Here is a 19443-nt window from a genome sequence, read left to right as displayed (position 1 = left end):
ATCCGCGCGCGCAGATCGGTCGTACCAGCACCGTTGGATATAAATCGTACGTCTGAAAAGCAAATGTGCATTAAATGCTTTCACATGCAGGTGGAGCCCGCCATTGAAGCTTGTGTTGGGTTTTGTCCTTCATGCATGTGGATGCCGTGCATGCATCCTTGCTCACATGGTGGGGCCCATCGAAAAATCTGCCATAGCCATTGATTGCTGTGACTTGCAGTACTACTATGCCCAGTGAGTTTCATGCAATTTGCTAAAAAAATACAAATCGTATGTTAACATGTGTATGAAAATTGTTTTAATTTTCACCCGCGTACAAGAAAAGTATACTATTACAACAACAAAAAAGGTTGCAACATTTTACAAAAGTAATTTTACAAAATGGAGTTAAACAACAATAAATTTCCTGTAGGTTTATTTACAATAAAAATCACCAACTATTTTTACAAAATCCACAAACTTTTACAACAAAAAAAGTTTGACCGCATTTTTAAAAGTAATAGTACAATAAAAAGTAATACTATTACAACAAATTGTTACAATATTTTTTCCAAAAATTTGTTACTATTGTATAAAAAAAGTTTGACCGCATTTTTAAAAAGTAATAGTACAATAAAAAGTGAGTAAAAATATATTATTCAAAATTTAAGTAATGTTACAAAAATTAGTTAAACGACAATTTTTCAATATTTACCCCTATGGCAAAGAGTATTACAACAAAAATTATTACCCCGTGTACAAAAATATATATACTATTACTTCAAAAATATCGTGAAAAATTATCAAAACATAAAATTACAATAAAGTTGTTCCAACATTTTTTTTTGCAAATTGGTTTGTAACTAAAGCTGCCAATGATTTCACCAAATAAATTCTACCGATTAAAATACAATAAAAATCATCAACTATCTTTACAAAAGTCACAAACGATTACAACAATAAAAATCACTTGAATATTAGCAACAACAAATCTAACAAAAAACATTAGTTGTTTACAACAATAGCTAACAACAAAATCCAACAAAATTATTGTCTATTTACTATAATAATTAACAATAAAAATCAAGCTAAGTTGTACATGGAAGCTAGCTAGCAGTGACTAGCGACGTGCACATGCATCAACAAAGGCAAAAACTCATACGTGAATGAAGGGCCTGAATGCCTGATACGAGAGCGCAACATGATATGCACCGGTGCATGCATGTGTTAAACCGGCGTGTGCGACTTTGCTGCGGCTGCACATGGGTGGTCCCCGCGCGGAAGGAAGTCAGACCCACGACCGATCTTTTTACCGTCATCGGCCGACCGAAACCAAGCATTTTCCTTTCTCTTGTTTGTATATGCCTAAATCGATAAAACGAGCAGTGGTGAGCCACTTTCCATCTATCGAGAGAAACTTAGCCAACGAGAGTAGGAGATAGTCGATCTAAAGAAAAGAAAGTAGGAGACACCGAGACAGACCGGAAGAAAGCATTGTGGGCTGGCCAATGTGTGCTGATGGGCTGGGCCACGGATGCATAGGAGCCAATATTTTTTTTGCCAAAAACCTGGGCGGGCCACGGCCCAGGTTGGCCCCAACTAAGCTCCGCCAGTGCAAAGGATACCGCTGCCTTGATCTTGCATCTAGTCGCATTCATATCTCACAACATGTCACGTTTGCCGAACACATTTTTCCCTTTGCCACTCGCGCCCCTGATCCTTCACTAGAAACTACTTCTACTCCACCTCGCCATCTCGCAAATCCCCTCCTTCACATCCCTATAGATTCTTCCCTATAGATTCTTCGATCATGCAAAACCACTCACCGTCACCTCCTGCCATTTCCATGTTCATATTGTTCGGCATCATTACTTAGATAGGAAATTATGAGTTGCATTCTAAAACATGATGATAGTACTCCCTCCGATACCGTTTAAGACGAACTTTCACCTTTAATTTAGTCAACAAAATGTGAATTATATGTCTACAAAAAAGATTTCTAATTAATGATATAATTTTTGATATATAATTTATATTTTATTGATCAAAATAATAGTCTAAGTGTTTTCTCAAATTACATGGTTGCTTGTTAAACTGATACGGAGGGAGACGTAAATGAAGTTAGAAATGAAATCAAGTGAAGGAATGTCATGTTGAGATTGATCTCGGGTTTAACCACAAGAGAAAAAAAGGAGCATGCGCAGGGTCTCATCTAGTTAGTAAATTATGACAGGCACCTAATACTTGGAAGAAATTGCGTGTTGTAATGTTACAACTGAACAGGTAATGCATTATGAGCAAATGCTTGTTTACATTTACATTAACTCTCAAGTTTCTATGTAAATCTAAGAAAAATGCCATTACCGTAATTCTTAATCACGTGGTAGTGAGATAAGTGTGCAACACGAATGTTGATAAAGCAGTGTTAGAGTGGTATTTAGCCACTAGATGTACGTATTGTATGAGTCGTATTGTACATGTATTGTAACCTGATCATGCATATATAAAGTGAGACCGTGAGGGCTGAGACCCCACGAAACCCCAATCCTATTCTCAAACTTGGTATCAGAGCCTAACCTAACCTAACCCTAGCCGCCGCGAGTCCCTTGCCCGCCGCCGCTAGATTGATCTCCCGCCGCCGCTAGCTCGTCCTAGTCTGCGGCGATGTCTGGTCCGCTCCAGCTCTCCGGAACCCTGGGCGCCATGGTTTCGTCTTCTTCCTCCTCCGTCTCGACCGGCGTGATCAGCACAACGATCCCGGTCCGACTTGATGGCAACAACTTCACCCTGTGGAGAGGCCTAGCGCTGCCCAATCTGGCAGGCGCAAACCTCCACCTGCATCTCGACAAGACCGCGGTCGTTCCTGCGAAGACTGTACAGCAGGGTACCGGCGACAAGGCGATCGTCGTCCCCAATCCAGAGTATCATAACTGGTGGACTCAGGATCAGCGGGTCAAGGGTCTTCTCCTCGGATCAATGGGAGAGGACATCGCAGCGCAGCTCATCGGCTGCACGACGGCTGCAGAGGTGTGGGAATCTGTCCACGCCATGTTCGGCGCACAGAGTCGGGCGAATATTCGCCATCTGCGACGTCAGCTCCAGTCACTCCGGAAGGAGGACATGACCGCCAGCGCCTATATGCACAAGATGAAGGCACTGAGCGATGCTATGGCCGCCGCCGGGACAGTCGTTCCGGACGAGGATCTTATCGACTACATCGTCACCGGGCTCGGGTCCTCCTACAGCGCCGTCGCGGCCTCTCTCAACTTCCGCAACACGCCCATCTCCTATGCCGAGTTCTATGCAAGCGTCCTCCAATTCGAGGCCATGCAGGCGCAGCAAGCCCAGGCCGAGGGCTGGTCTTCCTCGGCCAACGCTGCAGCTCGCCCAGGTCCGGGCAATGGCGCACGTCCTCGTCCCGCCGATCAGCACCAAGGAGGGGGCGGAAGCTATCAAGGAGGAGGCAACCGTGGTGGCTACGGTAACAACGGTGGTCAGGGCCGTGGCAATGGAGGCTACGGCAACGGCGGCTATGGCAACGGTGGGGGTTATGGGAACCCTCGCAATGACGGTGGTGGCCGTGGCCGTGGTAACGGCGGCCGCAACACCGGTGGAGGCGGTGGCGGGAACGGACGCAATGGACGTCGTTTCCGTCCCCAGTGTCAACTCTGCGGTATCTGGGGTCATGATGCATATGATTGCCGCAATCGCTTCAACCATGACTTCCAACGCTCCGGCAACTCTGCTTCGACGAGCTCCAACGACAACAATCCATGGATCATGGACACGGGAGCCTCGGATCACTTCACCAGTGAACTAGAACGCCTCCAGCTCGCCGAACGCTACCTCGGCAAGGACCAGGTGCAAGTAGCAAATGGAACAGGTTTGTCTATTGCCCATATCGGTCACTCTAATTTACCCGGTTCATCTCTGCGTTTGCAAAATGTTCTTCATGTTCCAAATATTCGCAAGCACCTTCTTTCCGTCTATCGTCTTGTTTCGGATAACTATGTCTTTGTTGAATTTCACCGGGATTTTTTCTGTGTCAAGGACAAGGCAACGAGGAGGGTCATTCTTCTCGGTAGAAGTCGAGATGGTCTCTACCCAGTGCCGTTCTGCAGAGCTTCTTCCCCCTCGCGTCGCGCCTGTTCGAGTAGCAAGATCTCCCCTTCGCAATGGCATCAGCGTTTTGGTCATCCATCCAATAATGTAGTTCAATCTATTGTTCGAACAAATAATCTTTCGTGTTCACAGTCAGACAATATATCTTTGGTGTGTGATGCTTGTCAACGCGCCAAAAGTCATCAATTACCATATACTGTGTCATCTCGTGTTTCTGTTGCCCCACTTGAATTGATTCATACTGATGTTTGGGGGCCTGCACGTACCTCCTCTGGCGGGTACAAGTATTACGTCAGTTTTGTGGATGATTATTCTCGTTTCTGCTGGATTTATCTTTTAAAACATAAGTCCGATGTCGAGCAGGTTTTCTATGCTTTCCAGGCTCATGTCAAGCGCCTCCTGAACGCTAAGATTAAAGCAGTTCAGTCTGATGGAGGTGGCGAGTATCAGCGCCTCTCTCGCTATTTTCAGCGCACGGGTGTGTCTCACCGTGTGTCATGTCCTCACACTTCCCAGCAGAACGGGATCGCCGAGCGCAAGCATCGGCATCTGGTAGAAACAGGGCTCGCTCTTCTTGCTCATTCCTCTCTCCCACTACACTTTTGGGATGAGGCTTTCTTGACGGCGTGCTACTTGATCAACCGCATGCCCTCACCGGTCATCAACAAACAAACACCCCTTTTCCGCCTTCTTGGCGTTGAGCCGAACTACTCTTTTCTCCGCATCTTCGGATGTGCGTGTTGGCCTAGCCTACGCAAGTACAATACACACAAACTCGAGTTTCGCTCCACAGCTTGCATCTTTCTCGGTTACAGTCCGATGCATAAAGGGTACAAGTGTCTAGATCGGTCCACGGGACGCATATATATATCTCGTGATGTCGTTTTCGATGAAACAGTCTTTCCCTTCTCCACTCCCGGCGTTACGGTTCAAGTTTCTGATCTTGCAGAGTCCTTGTCGTTTCCTGCAGATGAACCGGTTACGAGTGAGCATATGCGCAAATATGACCTGACCCTTTTGTCTACTGATCCTTTTCCTAGTGTTGTGGTGTCTACACAGGAACATGCAGCTGGAGAATCATCTGCCGCGCCGCCAGCGCCGCCCGTCCGTGGGCCAGACGTCGCGCCATCATGCCCGATCGACGTGCATGGCGCATGCACACCTCCACCTGCGCCCTCGCCCGCAGCGGGTCCTGCGCCCTCGCTCGCAGCGGGTCCTGCGCCCTCGCCAGCTGCTTCTCCGGGGCAGTCCTCGCCAGCTCCGTTGCCAGCTGCTGGTGCTTTACCACTCGAGGAGCCCCTCTCATCGGCCCCTGCTGTGTCCGAGCGTCGGATGGTCACACGCCACCAGGACAACACTCGGAAGGAGAAGGTGTACACCGATGGCACGGTCCGATATGATCCGCGTCGTCGTGCTTTCTTTGCCGCGCCGCACTCTCATCGGGATGCCCTGCAGGAGCCCGCGTGGCATGCTGCTATGAGCGAAGAATTTGCTGCACTTTGTCAGAATCAGACCTGGGTGTTGGTACCTCGACCACCTGGAGTGAATATCGTTGGCAGCAAGTGGATATTCAAGACAAAACATCGTCCCGATGGCACAATTGACAAACACAAGGCCCGGCTCGTTGCTCGCGGATTCACTCAGCAGCAAGGCATTGACTACGGTGATACTTTCAGCCCAGTTGTGAAGCCTGCTACTGTCCGCCTGGTTCTCTCACTTGCTGTGTCACGTGGCTGGGCTCTCCGGCAAATCGATGTCAGCAATGCGTTCCTTCATGGGTTTCTGAATGAAGATGTGTATATGCAGCAGCCGCCGGGTTTTGAGGATGCTCGCTTTCCCTCTCATGTGTGCAAGCTCCAACGATCTATCTATGGTCTGAAACAGTCACCTCGAGCATGGTATGCTCGTTTGAGTCATCTCCTTTATCAGTTGGGTTTTATCTCTTCTAAGGCAGACACTTCGCTGTTCATTTTTCGGCGTCATGGAGTTCACATCTTCATGCTTGTCTATGTGGATGATATAGTCATTGCTGGGTCCTCGCCAGGTGCCGTTGATGTTCTGGTTCATTCACTATCAGTCAGCTTTCCCATTAAGGATTTGGGTGTTCTTGAGTACTTCCTTGGATTGGAGGCCTCTTACAATTCAGGGGGTATGTCATTGACTCAGCGGAAGTATGCTCTTGATCTCCTGCATAGAGTCAATATGGAGAATTGTAATGCTGCCCCTACACCGCTTGTTCCTTCAGAGAGGTTGTCACGGGCTGAAGGATCACCTCTTGGTGCGGATGATTCATTCAGATATCGCAGTGTGGTTGGAGCATTGCAGTACTTGACACTCACACGGCCCGATATCTCCTTTGCCGTAAATAAGGTGTGTCAGTTTCTCTCACAGCCCACTGAAGTGCACTGGGAGGCCGTGAAGCGTATACTGCGGTATGTTAAAGAGACATTACAGACTGGCTTGCAAATCCGCAAGTCTCCACTGACTGGCATCAGTATATTTACAGATGCAGACTGGGCAGGTGATGTTGATGATAGGCGATCCACAAGTGGCTTTGCTGTGTTTGTTGGTCCGAATCTCATTTCCTGGAGTTCGAAGAAGCAACCGACAGTGTCGAGATCAAGCACCGAAGCTGAGTATAAAGCTTTGGCTAATGGCGCTGCTGAAGCCAAATGGGTAGACTCACTACTCAAGGAACTTGGCGTGACTAAGCAGCGGACACCAATATTATGGTGTGATAATCTTGGGGCAACGTATCTGACCGCAAATCCAGTCTTCCACGCTCGGACGAAGCACATTGAGATCGATTTCCATTTTGTGCGGGAACGAGTAGCAGCAGGTGAACTGGATGTCAGATTTATTTCCACTAACGATCAGGTAGCTGATGTATTTACTAAACCAGCAACACGACTCATGCTAGATAGATTTAAGTCCAATCTAAACCTTGTATAGTGGTTAAGATTGAGGGGGTATGTTAGAGTGGTATTTAGCCACTAGATGTACGTATTGTATGAGTCGTATTGTACATGTATTGTAACCTGATCATGCATATATAAAGTGAGACCGTGAGGGCTGAGACCCCACGAAACCCCAATCCTATTCTCAAACTAGCAGTACACTAACTACTAAGTAGGTTTAATCACTCGACTCTGTGAGTCTGTAGTTGAAAGCATAGTTCAGTTGACCTTCAAAACAGGCCGATTTGGGTTCCCGGAAAGCTGGGTCCGCAAGTCATCGACGAAGACATCCTCATACCGACCCTTCAGCAAAACTTCCTCGAGGCTCAAAAGAGATGGCAGTCCAGCAAACAACACGATGTTGGTTCTGTAACGCCATCCACGAAACTGCAGCAGCTCAATCTTAGGGGCTGCTCCTCCCTGGAACTCCACCGATTCAAGGTCATCTAGGAGACTGATGTTAGAGTACGTCATGGGCCTGAGCCCGTTAGTCTTATGGTTTTCTTAGGGGTCAAGTAAGCCTTGCTTGGGAGTCAAGTAAACCTCTCTATATAAGGAGAGGAGATGTATCAATCTAAGCAAGCAAGAATTAAGAAGGAAATCCCTTCCCTCTTGCCACCGGCCGTGGGCAAGGCCCCCGGCCGGCCCTCTCGCGCCATCGCAGCCCTCTCTCTCCCTCCCAAACCCTAGCAGCCACATAACATTTGGTATCAGAGACCTCTACGATCATGTCTTCGAGCCAGCCCACCACCGCCGCCGCCTCCGAGACGCCGCCGGCCTCCTCCGCCGCCGCGCCCCTGCCGCCGCCCTCCACGGGCGTCGCGGCGCCCCTGGCAGATGTCGCCGGTGCCGCCCCCCTCCTCTCGCAGCAAGAGCTCTCGACGGCCATCCGCGATCTCACCACTGCTGTCCAGGAGATCCGCCTCTTCCTGGCCGATCCCTACGGGCCGCCGCCGCCGGCAGCGCTGCTGCCGTGGCAGCCGACGCTGCTGCTGTTGTCGCCGCCACCCGACGTCGGGCTGCTGCAGTCCCCGCTGCCGCTGTCCATCATCTCCGGGTCGGGCCATACCTCGGCGCCGGGGGTCCCTCTTCTCCAGCAGCCGGCCGCCTTCTTCCCCACCGGGACGCTACAGCAACAGCAGCAGCTGCCGCCGCCACCAACGCCACCGCTGCAGCTGCTGTCCTCACCGACGCTGTCCCTGTCGTTCGGTGGGCAACTGCAACAACAGCAGCTGCTGCCGTCGCCACCAACACCGCAGCAGCGGCTGCTGCCGCCACCGACGCCGTCCCTGCCTTTCGGCGGTGTGGGAGCGACCTTGGCCCCGGGCTCTACATCGACACCGCCCGGGATGCCCTTCCACCAGGTCTGTTTTCCTCCGTCGCTGTCACCGCTTCCAGCTTGGATCGCTATCCGCCACGTATCGGCGGCGGTGAGGCTGCAAGCTGCTGCGCGCGGCCTCCTTGTGCGTCGGCGTGTGCGGGAGATGCGTGATCTGCAGCTGCAGCTCCTTCAAGTTGCGCTTCATTGCGCAACGGACCTCGATCTCGTCCGCTGCGTCGAGGATCTTGGGCGTACGGTTTCCCCCACGGGCGGCGGACATGCTGTTTTTCCCACGGGCAGCGACCTCAAAGTCTGCGCCATCGACAGTCATTCGGCGGGGAGAAGGCATGGTGTCACCGACAGGAGCGCACCGCGTAGCACCACTGCATTCCGCCGCCGGCCGCCGCGTGGGCTCCTTTTGTCCCGCTGGTTTCCATGGGATCCAGGTGGCTGTACAGGTGCACGTCCGACGAGCGGACGGTGTCCACTTTATGTTCAGGGGTCAACAATAAAGCGTCCCAGTCCATTTCAGGTTGAGAGTAATAAAAACAAGCCGAGATGTAAAAGGCTCGTTTTTAGGTGTTAGGTTTGTGTTGCGTCGAGTCATGGTTTGTTTAGGTTGCAGCTCGAGGACGAGCTGCGTGTCCAGGTGGGGTGTAGTGTTAGAGTACGTCATGGGCCTGAGCCCGTTAGTCTTATGGTTTTCTTAGGGGTCAAGTAAGCCTTGCTTGGGAGTCAAGTAAACCTCTCTATATAAGGAGAGGAGATGTATCAATCTAAGCAAGCAAGAATTAAGAAGGAAATCCCTTCCCTCTTGCCACCGGCCGTGGGCAAGGCCCCCGGCCGGCCCTCTCGCGCCATCGCAGCCCTCTCTCTCCCTCCCAAACCCTAGCAGCCACATAACAACTGAGCTCCAGCACCACTAGACCCAGGAATGCTGTCTTCCGATCGAAATTGAAACGGAGTTTTTGGCCAGCAAATGCGTGCCTCAACAGACGTAGTATGGCCAGGTTAGGTAAATTTCCAAGGGCATGAAGTGTTGCATCGACATCCAATATCCTGCTGCTTCGGAGCTCCATCTTCACAAGATTTCGGAGCCTCTCGGCCCATTCAGGCAATTTCACCAGGTTACCGTACAGCTTGAGGCTCTGCAGTTTTTTCGGAGGCGACGATAGGTCATCCAAGCAGCCAGATAGACCAGGGCTTCCCTCTGAACGGACTAATAACGCTTCCAGGCAACTGAGCTCTGAAAGGGCTGAACATAACTCTTGAGAGTTTTTCTTGTTGATGCCAGTCACTCTTAGCTTCCGCAACCTTGTGAGACGTTTTATGTCGCTTAGAGCAGCCTTTCCCCCCGATCCTGAGACGTTCACAACACCCATTGTGTCCAGGGCTTTCAGTCTACGAATCCCTGTTGGCACTTGGACACCGTTTGGACTTTGGCGCGTTGCAGCAGAAGGTAATTTATTGCAGCAACACCCAGTGCATACATCACGCCTGTTAGGGTTACCATCCATATCCATTACCTCTTTCAGAACCTGAGGTGCGCAGCATGCCACACAATATGCCATTGACGACAAAGTCAAAATACATAGGGTGTCTGCATATGTTTCATGCGTACCCCCATCGTTACTTCCAATGCCCACAGCACGAATATGACGTAGCTTGCTGAGCTTAATAATGCTACGTGGTAGTTTGATTATGCTTGTATACATAACATCTAGTGTTTGCAGCTGCCTCAGATTACCCAACGAATCCGGCAAGTGGTAGATATCATCACATCCTCTTAAAGAAAGGTACCTTAGATGAAGAAGCTTCCCAATGTCCGTAAGGTGATGATCAACTAAACCTGATGTGCCCTCTAAGTCCAGCACTCGCAGCAACCTCATCTTCTCAGACATGAAAAATGGCCTCCACTTCCCAAACACTGTTAATGATCGTATATGGGACATGTCCACAATGCTCTTGAACTCACACTGATCCCCCTCCCAGCTACTACTTATGGCAAGATGACGTATTGTAACCCGGTTGTTTAACCCGCAGCCATCCTCCAATGTGAAAACAAGATTATCCTGCATTGATTTTGAGATACCGATTTCACGGATGAGATCATGTACTCGACAGGAGTCAACTCCGATCCTACTATGAATGGATTCTTGAGATGGCAGGATCATGCTCCTACTTATCAGTTCCATGAAGTAGCTCTCTGCTATTTCCTCCGCGGACTTGCCACGCACCTCCCTTGAGTAGCCCTCTGCCGTCCACCGACACACCAGACGTCTCCGGCTAACCTTGCTATCTTGAGGAAAGATCGAGAAATAGAGCATACATGACTTGAGACGATAGGGTAAACCATCATAGCTTTTGTTAAGGACTGCTGCTATCCTGCCAAGTTCTGGATTCATCTCCAACTCAGCACTAATATGGTCATTCAATTTTGTCCACTCCAAGGCGGTTTTAGGTTGGTTTGCCAAGAAACCACCAATGGTAACAATTGCAAGGGGAAGTCCATCACACTTCTTCGGGAGCAGATTTGCTTGTTCAACCAACTCAGGATGTTCATCATTCAGATATGTGATCTTTTGAAATACCTGAATTGTGTTCAATGCACATCTTTAGTTACCACAAAATTAACTGCAAGCCTAATTTTGTGCTCAAAAAGTCTACTAACAAAGGTATATTGTACCATTGATCCTTAAGTTAAGCATGCAAATAGCTACTAGGTAGGTACATGAAAGCTCCATTGAGCCAGGTCTCCCGCAGGGTTTTAGCTACCTTTTTGAATAAAATATCAGCGTATTAAATTAATTAGGAATCTTGTAAAAATACAGTTTGTATGTGCTCAAAAATCCATTAACAAAATGGCCACTGTTAGCCATACAACTAAAACAAAGGGAAAATTATGTCAATGCCACCCTTCTCTGGAATTGTGAGTGTGCTACTACTTCTAAATGCCACTGGTCCATTAGTTTTTCTTTTTGCCATTTGCAACCGTTACTGGTAAGTCAAACACTCAAACCACTTCGACTACATGTGGACACAACTCCTTTTATCTAATTGACACAAATGCTCAAGCAGACCCTCTTATTCTGTCCCTTCCATCTACGGTAAATTCAATCACCTTCTCTTCTAGAAGCTTCAAGAGCTACAGCTGAGGTTCGTCCCTGCAAATGGCTGTCGCTGCAAGCTGCTTTCCCTTCCTATGCGCTTCCCACAACCTCTCCTCAGTCCACACCTTTGTCTGTCATATGCATATGGGTCGCGCCCTGGTGGCCGCATGTGCGGTAATCACATCCTACACCTCGGTGGTGCGTGGGCGTGGCTTATGGTCTGGATGGATTTTGTGTCTTTGTGTTAGCCAAATTTGATGGATTACGTCTGGATTATATTTCATCTTCCTTACACATTTTTGCTGGGAATTGGAGCTGATTGATTATGGCCGAAAGCTGAAAGGTGCAGCTATTACTTGTCTTTCTCTTTAGATTTACTGCAGACAAAAGGTGCATCGTGTCTTTAGATGCATTCTTGCTAGGGAATGCATCAGAAGGGCTACAACTTTGCAAAGAAACTGTTCTTGAGGAATGTACCAAAGGCACTTACTTTCCGAACAAATTGTTCTTGCAACATCTGTTTCCAAGCTAAAGCACACAGCAGCAATTCTAATTTACAGAGAACACACAGCTACGCCCTCTCGGTGCTAAACAATGGCAAACATTGCTATTTGTTTCCAAGAGCGTTAGCAAGTACATTTAAGACTTTTCACATCTTGTCAGCTCAGTCAATCCAGTCAAATTTGTTTGGTCTCACAATAATAGTTGCAAATGGCAAAACAGAAAGTATACGAACAGATCAGTGGCATTATCATAAATAGCAAAAGGTAGTGAGATACTCATAATTCCAAAGCAGAGTAGTGGAGTTGACATAAATTTATCTAAAACAGATACGTCATGAATGCACGATGGTAGGGTCGCAGGTACCTTTTCCGTGAAGAGGTTAAGTCCGTCCTCATATCCCAGAATTTGAAGCTTGTATATGTTTTCATGTTTCTTTGAACAGTGCCTAGCAATATTTTCTGACCTTGTGGTGACTATGATACGGCTTGCTGTTTCCCTTGCAGGTAAATGTTGTATTATAGAGTCCCATTCTGAGGCAGATGATAGATCATCAAGAACAATCAAGTACTTCTTTCCTTCTAAAATATCAACCAGTGACCGTTGAACTCTAGGTTTTGTTCTGCCACCCGTCAAGCCGGTTTCTTCCTTATTTTCATAATCCTCTGCATCTAGTTGTCGAGCTAAGCTCTTGATAAGCTCGCCGCAATCAAAAGGATGCATAATTGTTACACAAGCACGACACCTGAATTTCACATTGAGTTGTTCGCTTTGATACACATCTCTAACAAGTGTTGTTTTCCCAAGACCGCCCATTCCCCACACAGAGATCACCTCAAGCTGTTGGCTATCATTTGAAATTATTTTGATAATGTCACATTTTTCTTTATCTCGGCCGATAAGCTCATATTCCTTAAAGGAAGCTACTGATGTCTCCGTGTGAGTGAGGCTCTTGCTCTCCGCAGAGCTGTTAATGCTGGTAGTGGTTGCGTTAAAGCTAGAACCTGCATCAGTTGCATCAGCTCGATCTTCAGAGCCCTATACACAAGTAAACAATGATTAGGCGTTGCTTTATGTTCCCCAATAATGTTAATCAAGATTTTATTTTTTGCCAACGTTTATATGGAATTTTCCATTGTTGACGATCGGATAATATCTAAGTACACGCCATGTTAATTATGGTTATGATCCATTTATATGGGATCAGCTCATCAGCACCACAAGAATACGCCGCAGAGCACAGGTGCAAGCCTAAAATGATCCCATCTCCTAGGATGTAAGTGCGCAAAAACAGATGAGCATGAAGGCTGAAATGCTCTTACTAAGTTAGATGCATCACTAACAGTAAGAATAACAGAGACAATTGAGCTCCTAATGGTCAGTGTACCCGGACCTGCGACATGCAAGCTAAGTGACCAGCTAGACGAGAGTGTGAGATTTGCTTCTCCCTACTTCTTGCCTCTTCTCTGCCGCCCACACTTCCATCAGCCACAATCATGTATCGACATTTTCTCGAACACCTTCAGTGTGCTGAGAAGTTGCTGCCGTGGCGGACAATATACCACCCTAGACCTCATCTCACCAACTCAATAGCATCACACCAGGCCGCCCATCACATCATATCCCTCCCCATCATTCTCCTTTCTTCATCGCCACCAAGGAGCGCCACCGTCGGAATCCATGGCCATCACCAAAGGTGACCATCGGGAGCTTTCCCACGAAATCCTTTACCTCTGATGCAGGACAGAGCAAGATCCATGTGTAGGGAACACAAAGATGGGGGACTGCAAATTGGTGGTTAACCGCTGCAACGGCGCTTCAGCTCTTTGCTTTTCCTTCGGGCGCCACCCACATCTGGTTCTGCCTCTGGTATAACCATGCTCATCGGCGAGCGGCCAACACTTAGGACGAAAATGCAAAATAGTAGGGTTATGAAGTATCAATTATCATTTGATGAGCTTTCAGAAACTCAAGAGACTTCAAATATTTCCGAGAGGCGAGCATTTGAGAAATTGAGAGGAATTTTTTAAAAAAAAGTCAGCATAAGCTTTCAAAATTCAGTAGGATGACTCCGAAAAATCGTAATTGAGTTTTATCTCCACTCAACTAGCAAAACATTGTTTAAGTAATTTCAACCACATTAATAAAAAAATGTTCCACGATTGAGGAATTGATCTATGGAGATCTCAACCTCTGAAAATATCTCGGTCACAAATTTCACTCCTCAGCATTAATGTCCAAATCCCGTCAATAAAACATGAAGCTTTGTATCACCACCCATGGCAATCTTACCTGATCAATCAACAATACCCATACATGAGCTCTTCGAGACAGCCCTAGTGACAGAGAAGAAAAGGTGATGTGAACCCGTTATGGCTGCACTATCCAACGCTAACACACAGGAAGAGCACCGACAGTGGTGGACTAGGGGCCCGTAATTGGGAGAAGCAGGAGGCGATGCTCCCATGTGTGACTTGATGCCTTTTTCTTTGGAATGGAGACAACCAGTATTGTGTAAGGAGGAAAGGTTTACAAAGTAACATGAGAAATTAAGGAAAACAGGATGACAGAAGTCAATGATGGCCCCATTGGGACCCTTGTTGGCATCACAGCATGATGTGTTGAAGAAGACATGTCAAAATTAATCGCACCCACGGGTCCCTGAATGGATTTTTCCGGAAAATATCTCCAAACCACCATGGATAGAAAATTTATCCAATGCTAGATGTTTAAGGATTATTATGTGACTTAAAAAAAAATTGTGGATTATAAACCTCGTTATGGGTTTAAGAAGGAAAGTAGATTTTTCTCAAATAGAAGCAAATAGGAGAAATGTGAATGCTCATATATGTATCAAGCAAATACAATCATGCTTTTCCCCATTTCTCTCAAAAAAGTTTATATAATGGAATAGGCTGCCATAAGAAAGCAGGTGGGTTGACAAAATTTATCCAGAAAAGAGTCCGTATTTAGGAACTGTTAAGTTTTTCCAAGTCTTTTTTTTTTCGAATGAGACAAGTCTCGACACAATTATGCATGGAGTATTGTACAGTTTTTACATTTGTGTTTGGAAGTTGCTTAATTTGCAATTGCTCAAACGTTAATGTTTTGATATATGATGACGCTGCAATCAGTTAGGACAACACCATAATATTGTAATCAATTGGGCTGGGCTAATGGCAACGAAGAATCATTTCTTCCGTCATGGTACATTTTCCATTAAGGATGGATCGGAAATTCGTTTCTGGGAGGATAGGTGGCTTGATGGCACACCCCTCCGAGAACAATATCCCGCTTTGTATTCTATAGTGCGTTACAAAAGTGAGACCATCGCTAGGGTGATGGACAATTCTCCTCCAAATGTAACGTTCCGTAGGGATTTGTCAGGACAGAGGTTGTTGGACTGGAACGCCTTACTTCAACGTTTGGCGAATGTTCATCTACAACCTGGTCATGACGAATTTCGTTGGAATCTACATGAGAATGGTAAATTTTCGGTAGCTTCCATGTACAATGCACTTATTCATCCGGATTTACCAATCGATACACCTAATAACAATAAACTTTGGAAGTTGAAAATCCCTTTGCGGATAAAGGTATTTGGGTGGTACCTCCGAAAAGGCGTTATTCTCACCAAAGATAATCTAGCTAAGCGGAATTGGCAAGGGAGTAAACAATGTGCTTTCTGTCACCAGGAGGAGACAATAAAGCACTTGTTTTTCCATTGGAGGTTCGCTAGGTCTATAGGGTCAGTCATCCAGTTAGCTTCGAGCTTGTATCAGCCACGTAGTGTTACCAATATCTTCGGGAATTGGCTAAATGGCATTGATCCTAGGTTCAAGAAGCATATTAGGGTGGGAGTGATTGCCATTATTTGGTCGCTTTGGCTATGTAGAAATGATAAATTGTTTAATGGTACTAATTCTTCTCTGTTGCAGGTTATATACCGGTGTACCAACACCCTCCGCTTATGGTCGTCGCTCCAGCGTGTGGAACATCGAGACATGTTTACGGAGGTCTGTTTACGGTTGGAAGCTACGGCGAGGGATACTTTTTCCCTACATGGATGGCAGCATAATCTAAGGATCGAAGCTCCTCCAGTTTAGGCGTCTTTACAATTTCTCAATATGATATGTAATCTCGCCTTTTATTTTGGTGTCAAGACTAAACAACGGCTGTGTGCATCTTAGATATGCAGAGGTCGGGTGTAATGGCTTAAAACTCTTAAGTAATAAAGCGCCCCTTATCGGAAAAAAAAATTTGCTTAGGGTCCGCAAAACTTGACCGACCCACTAATATAGTTGTCATCAGATTTTTATTGGAAATAAGTACAGATTTTTTTAATTGCTAAATTAAGGAACCCAGTAATGTATTTCTCGCACAGATTTTTATTTCGAAAAAAAGTATATGTGATCTTTCAACTACTGACTCAGTTTTGATTTCATCGATACCGCACAAACTGTTTGAAGACACTTCTGGATGACAAGGCTGTGATTCTTCCATGTCAACTCCTATCAGCGTACCGTTAGATATTGCCAAACTCAACACCACGGTGTCATGACTAGATAAGATGTTGGTAAATAGTGCACAAACACTAGTACGAATCGACAACCCAGTGTCAGATATTGTTGTAAATTACTGCATTAGCTGAACCTGAAGAAGATAATGTAGCACACTAGACAGAGTATATTTATACAGAAAAATATTACCTTCTCGTAGAAAGCATAGAGATTATGGTCCATATGTAACTGCTTGTGCTCTGCCGCTGCACTCCATTGTCTGACGCATAAGCTAGCAACTTCAACTTTCTCCGTGGATACTACGATCCGACTTCCTTTCTTGTTGTTCGAGAAGAAAACCTTAACGATGTCCCACTCTTCGATAGCATGTATGCCCTTAAGCACAACCAGGTAACGCTTTGAATCCACAAACCGCTTGAACTCGTCAGCCAAATCATTTTCCTTTGTCATCTCCATCCACCTCAGATCTTGGGCCTCCATGGCTGTCTGCTGTAGTGAATTTACATAAAATTGCCTCAAAACACTCTGCAAGCACTCTGTTGGATTGACAGGACGCGCTAGCTTGACCCAGGCAAAGCATTCGAACTTGTTGTGCATCTTCAGGTCCTCGTATGCCTTTCTGACAATGGAGGTTTCGCCATTTTCTCCCCATAGCGCGATCACTCTAAGGTCGTCGTCCTTCTTGAAGTTGACCAGGCGAAGAAGATCCATTTTTGCTTTGTCCCACTTCCGCCTTGCTTCATCGGTGCAGGACATCGTCACGCCAGCAATGGGGAACTCGCCTGTGGAGGTGGTGCCGGGTTTGGAGACAGAGGCTTCACCCAGACCCTGACGACCCTGCCATCGTCCTGACGCTCGTCGTGCGCGGCCATCAGGAAGGCCTGCATCATCTCCAGCTCGTCGGCGATGAAGGCCTGGTCGCGCCGGACTCCGAGACGCGAGGCTGCCTCCCCGGCAGCCGCGGACTTGGCGTAGCTGAGCGCTCCATTCACCACGCACTTGCCCAGACTTAGCACCGTCGCCTCCATGTAGCTGGCTGTCTTGTGTATGGCTAATGCTACTAATACTTAGTGCAGCAGGGTACACTCGAGAAGCTACTGATGGCGAAAGAGGGTCAGCTTGAGCTGCGAGTGTAGGTGGAAGTGGTGAAGTGGCGTCGGCGAACCGGAGACCAGGGGCATTTCCCAGCCCGATGGCCGAGCTAGAAGAGCACCCGGATCCGGTGGAGGTCGGCGGCAAGGGGATGTTGCGGCCGCTAGGGCAGAAGTGGCGTCACGTGGCACCGCCTGTTGCCGGCCGGTGTGTCGCGCTCGGCGCAACTCCGGTGAAGCTGAGGATTGGGGACGGGGAGGCTAGGGTGGTGTGGAGAAGGATTTGGGGAAAAATTGGACGAGTACGCCGATGTGCCGCGTACGCGTGAATGAGAAGGGACAGGGACACAGGGTCAGCCGGTCACACCAGCAGAGAACGGTAGAGAAGGCGTTCACACGGTTCATTTGTGTGGACGAGCGTGTACACTGCAAAACCGTGTGAAAAGAATTTTTTTTTGTCCTAAAAAATATTTTTTAGTTTATGCTGGACTACAGACAGATTGAGTAGACGGGGACCTCCCGCACCCGGTGACTTGCCCGTTCTGCGATCAAGAGGCTGAGAGATGCTTGACCACCTTCTGCTTGGCTGTGTCCTGGCACGGCAGGTCTGGGTGGGGTAAGCTCCATTGGATGCCGCATGAGTTTTGTCCCTTGGCTCCAATCGAAACGGGGTCTGGGCAAGGACCGAGACCTCTGGACAGCTGTCACCCTTGTTTGTTGGTGCCTGTGGCGCCACCCGAACGACATCGTCTTTGAAGGCGCCACCCCATCGTTGGGCAAGGTAGTTACCCGGGTTTCACACAAAGCAGAGCTATGGCGTGCTGCTGGGCTATTCAGAGGTATTCTTGTAGACGTGGGTAAATGGAGATGTCGCGAGTAGTCCCGTAGAGTGTGTGTTGCTGCCCTTTCGAGGGCAGTGTGGTGTTGCACTCTCTGACGGCTATGCCAGGAGTGTGTTGTACAATGGTCTTCTAGCCCTTCTTCTATGAACCAGATACATGACCGTATCTCTGAAAAAATATTTTTTAGTTTAGAATGGACCTTAAACTTTTTGAGTGGTTCACTTTTCATCCCATCGGTTGAGTTGAGGAAATCGCAAATGTGAAAAAAGAAGTCAACCAACCAAATTGGTTTTGAAGCAGACCAATCACAAGCAAGTTGAGATGTCGAACTCAACATTTTATTCCAGAAAAATTGAAACCCCATGCCCCTAAACCAGTCTTTTGCTTGATTTCTTTCTCTCTCAATTCACGTGAAGCATCATGCCATGAAGCCCTGCTTGCTTTTGCTTATCAACATCATTCTGATAGTTCAAGGTTCATTTTGAATCATCATTCTAGTGAACTTTCACTAGAATTCAAGGACTAAAAATGGACTTTCTTCAACCGTGTGTGATGGGTAAAAAATTTCCGACGATTTTCTAAACTTGCTTGTTATTTACTACCTCTATCTATAAATAGATATTTGAGATTTATCTAAATCTTGATATGTCTAGACGCTATATTTAATATTCTCATATATCTAGATTTAGACAAACATCAGACATCTATTTATAGACGGGGGAGTAAATGTTATGTTCCTCGTAAACAACTTTCTTTTCTACATCCCGGTGATCGATTTTAGATTTATGCTCTTCAGTTCATTTTTGCAGATAAGGGCATCTCCAACGGGGCGACAGAAACGGACGCTGAGCGACCGTTTGCGTTCGCCGGACCGAAAAATGCGTCTGGTACCACCTCCAGCGGGGCGGCGCAAAGTGACTGGGCCGTTCGCGGCGACGTAAACCTGGCCCAAATATGCGTATCGGATGCGTCTCTGCGGACGCTACGTGGACGCGCAAAG

The 19443-nt window shown here is 47.3% G+C and overlaps 1 pseudogene; it reads right to left on the bottom strand.

Annotated features, from left to right (window-relative positions):
• Positions 1-7216: 7216 nt before the first annotated feature.
• LOC127299533 (disease resistance protein Pik-2-like) lies at positions 7217-17832 on the bottom strand (annotated as a pseudogene).
• Positions 17833-19443: the final 1611 nt, after the last annotated feature.

This window comes from Lolium perenne, chromosome 5, assembly GCF_019359855.2.
Source record: "Lolium perenne isolate Kyuss_39 chromosome 5, Kyuss_2.0, whole genome shotgun sequence".
Classification (NCBI taxonomy): domain Eukaryota; kingdom Viridiplantae; phylum Streptophyta; class Magnoliopsida; order Poales; family Poaceae; genus Lolium; species Lolium perenne.
Note: the sequence above shows the minus strand (reverse complement) of the source record. Positions and strands in the feature narration are given on the sequence as shown.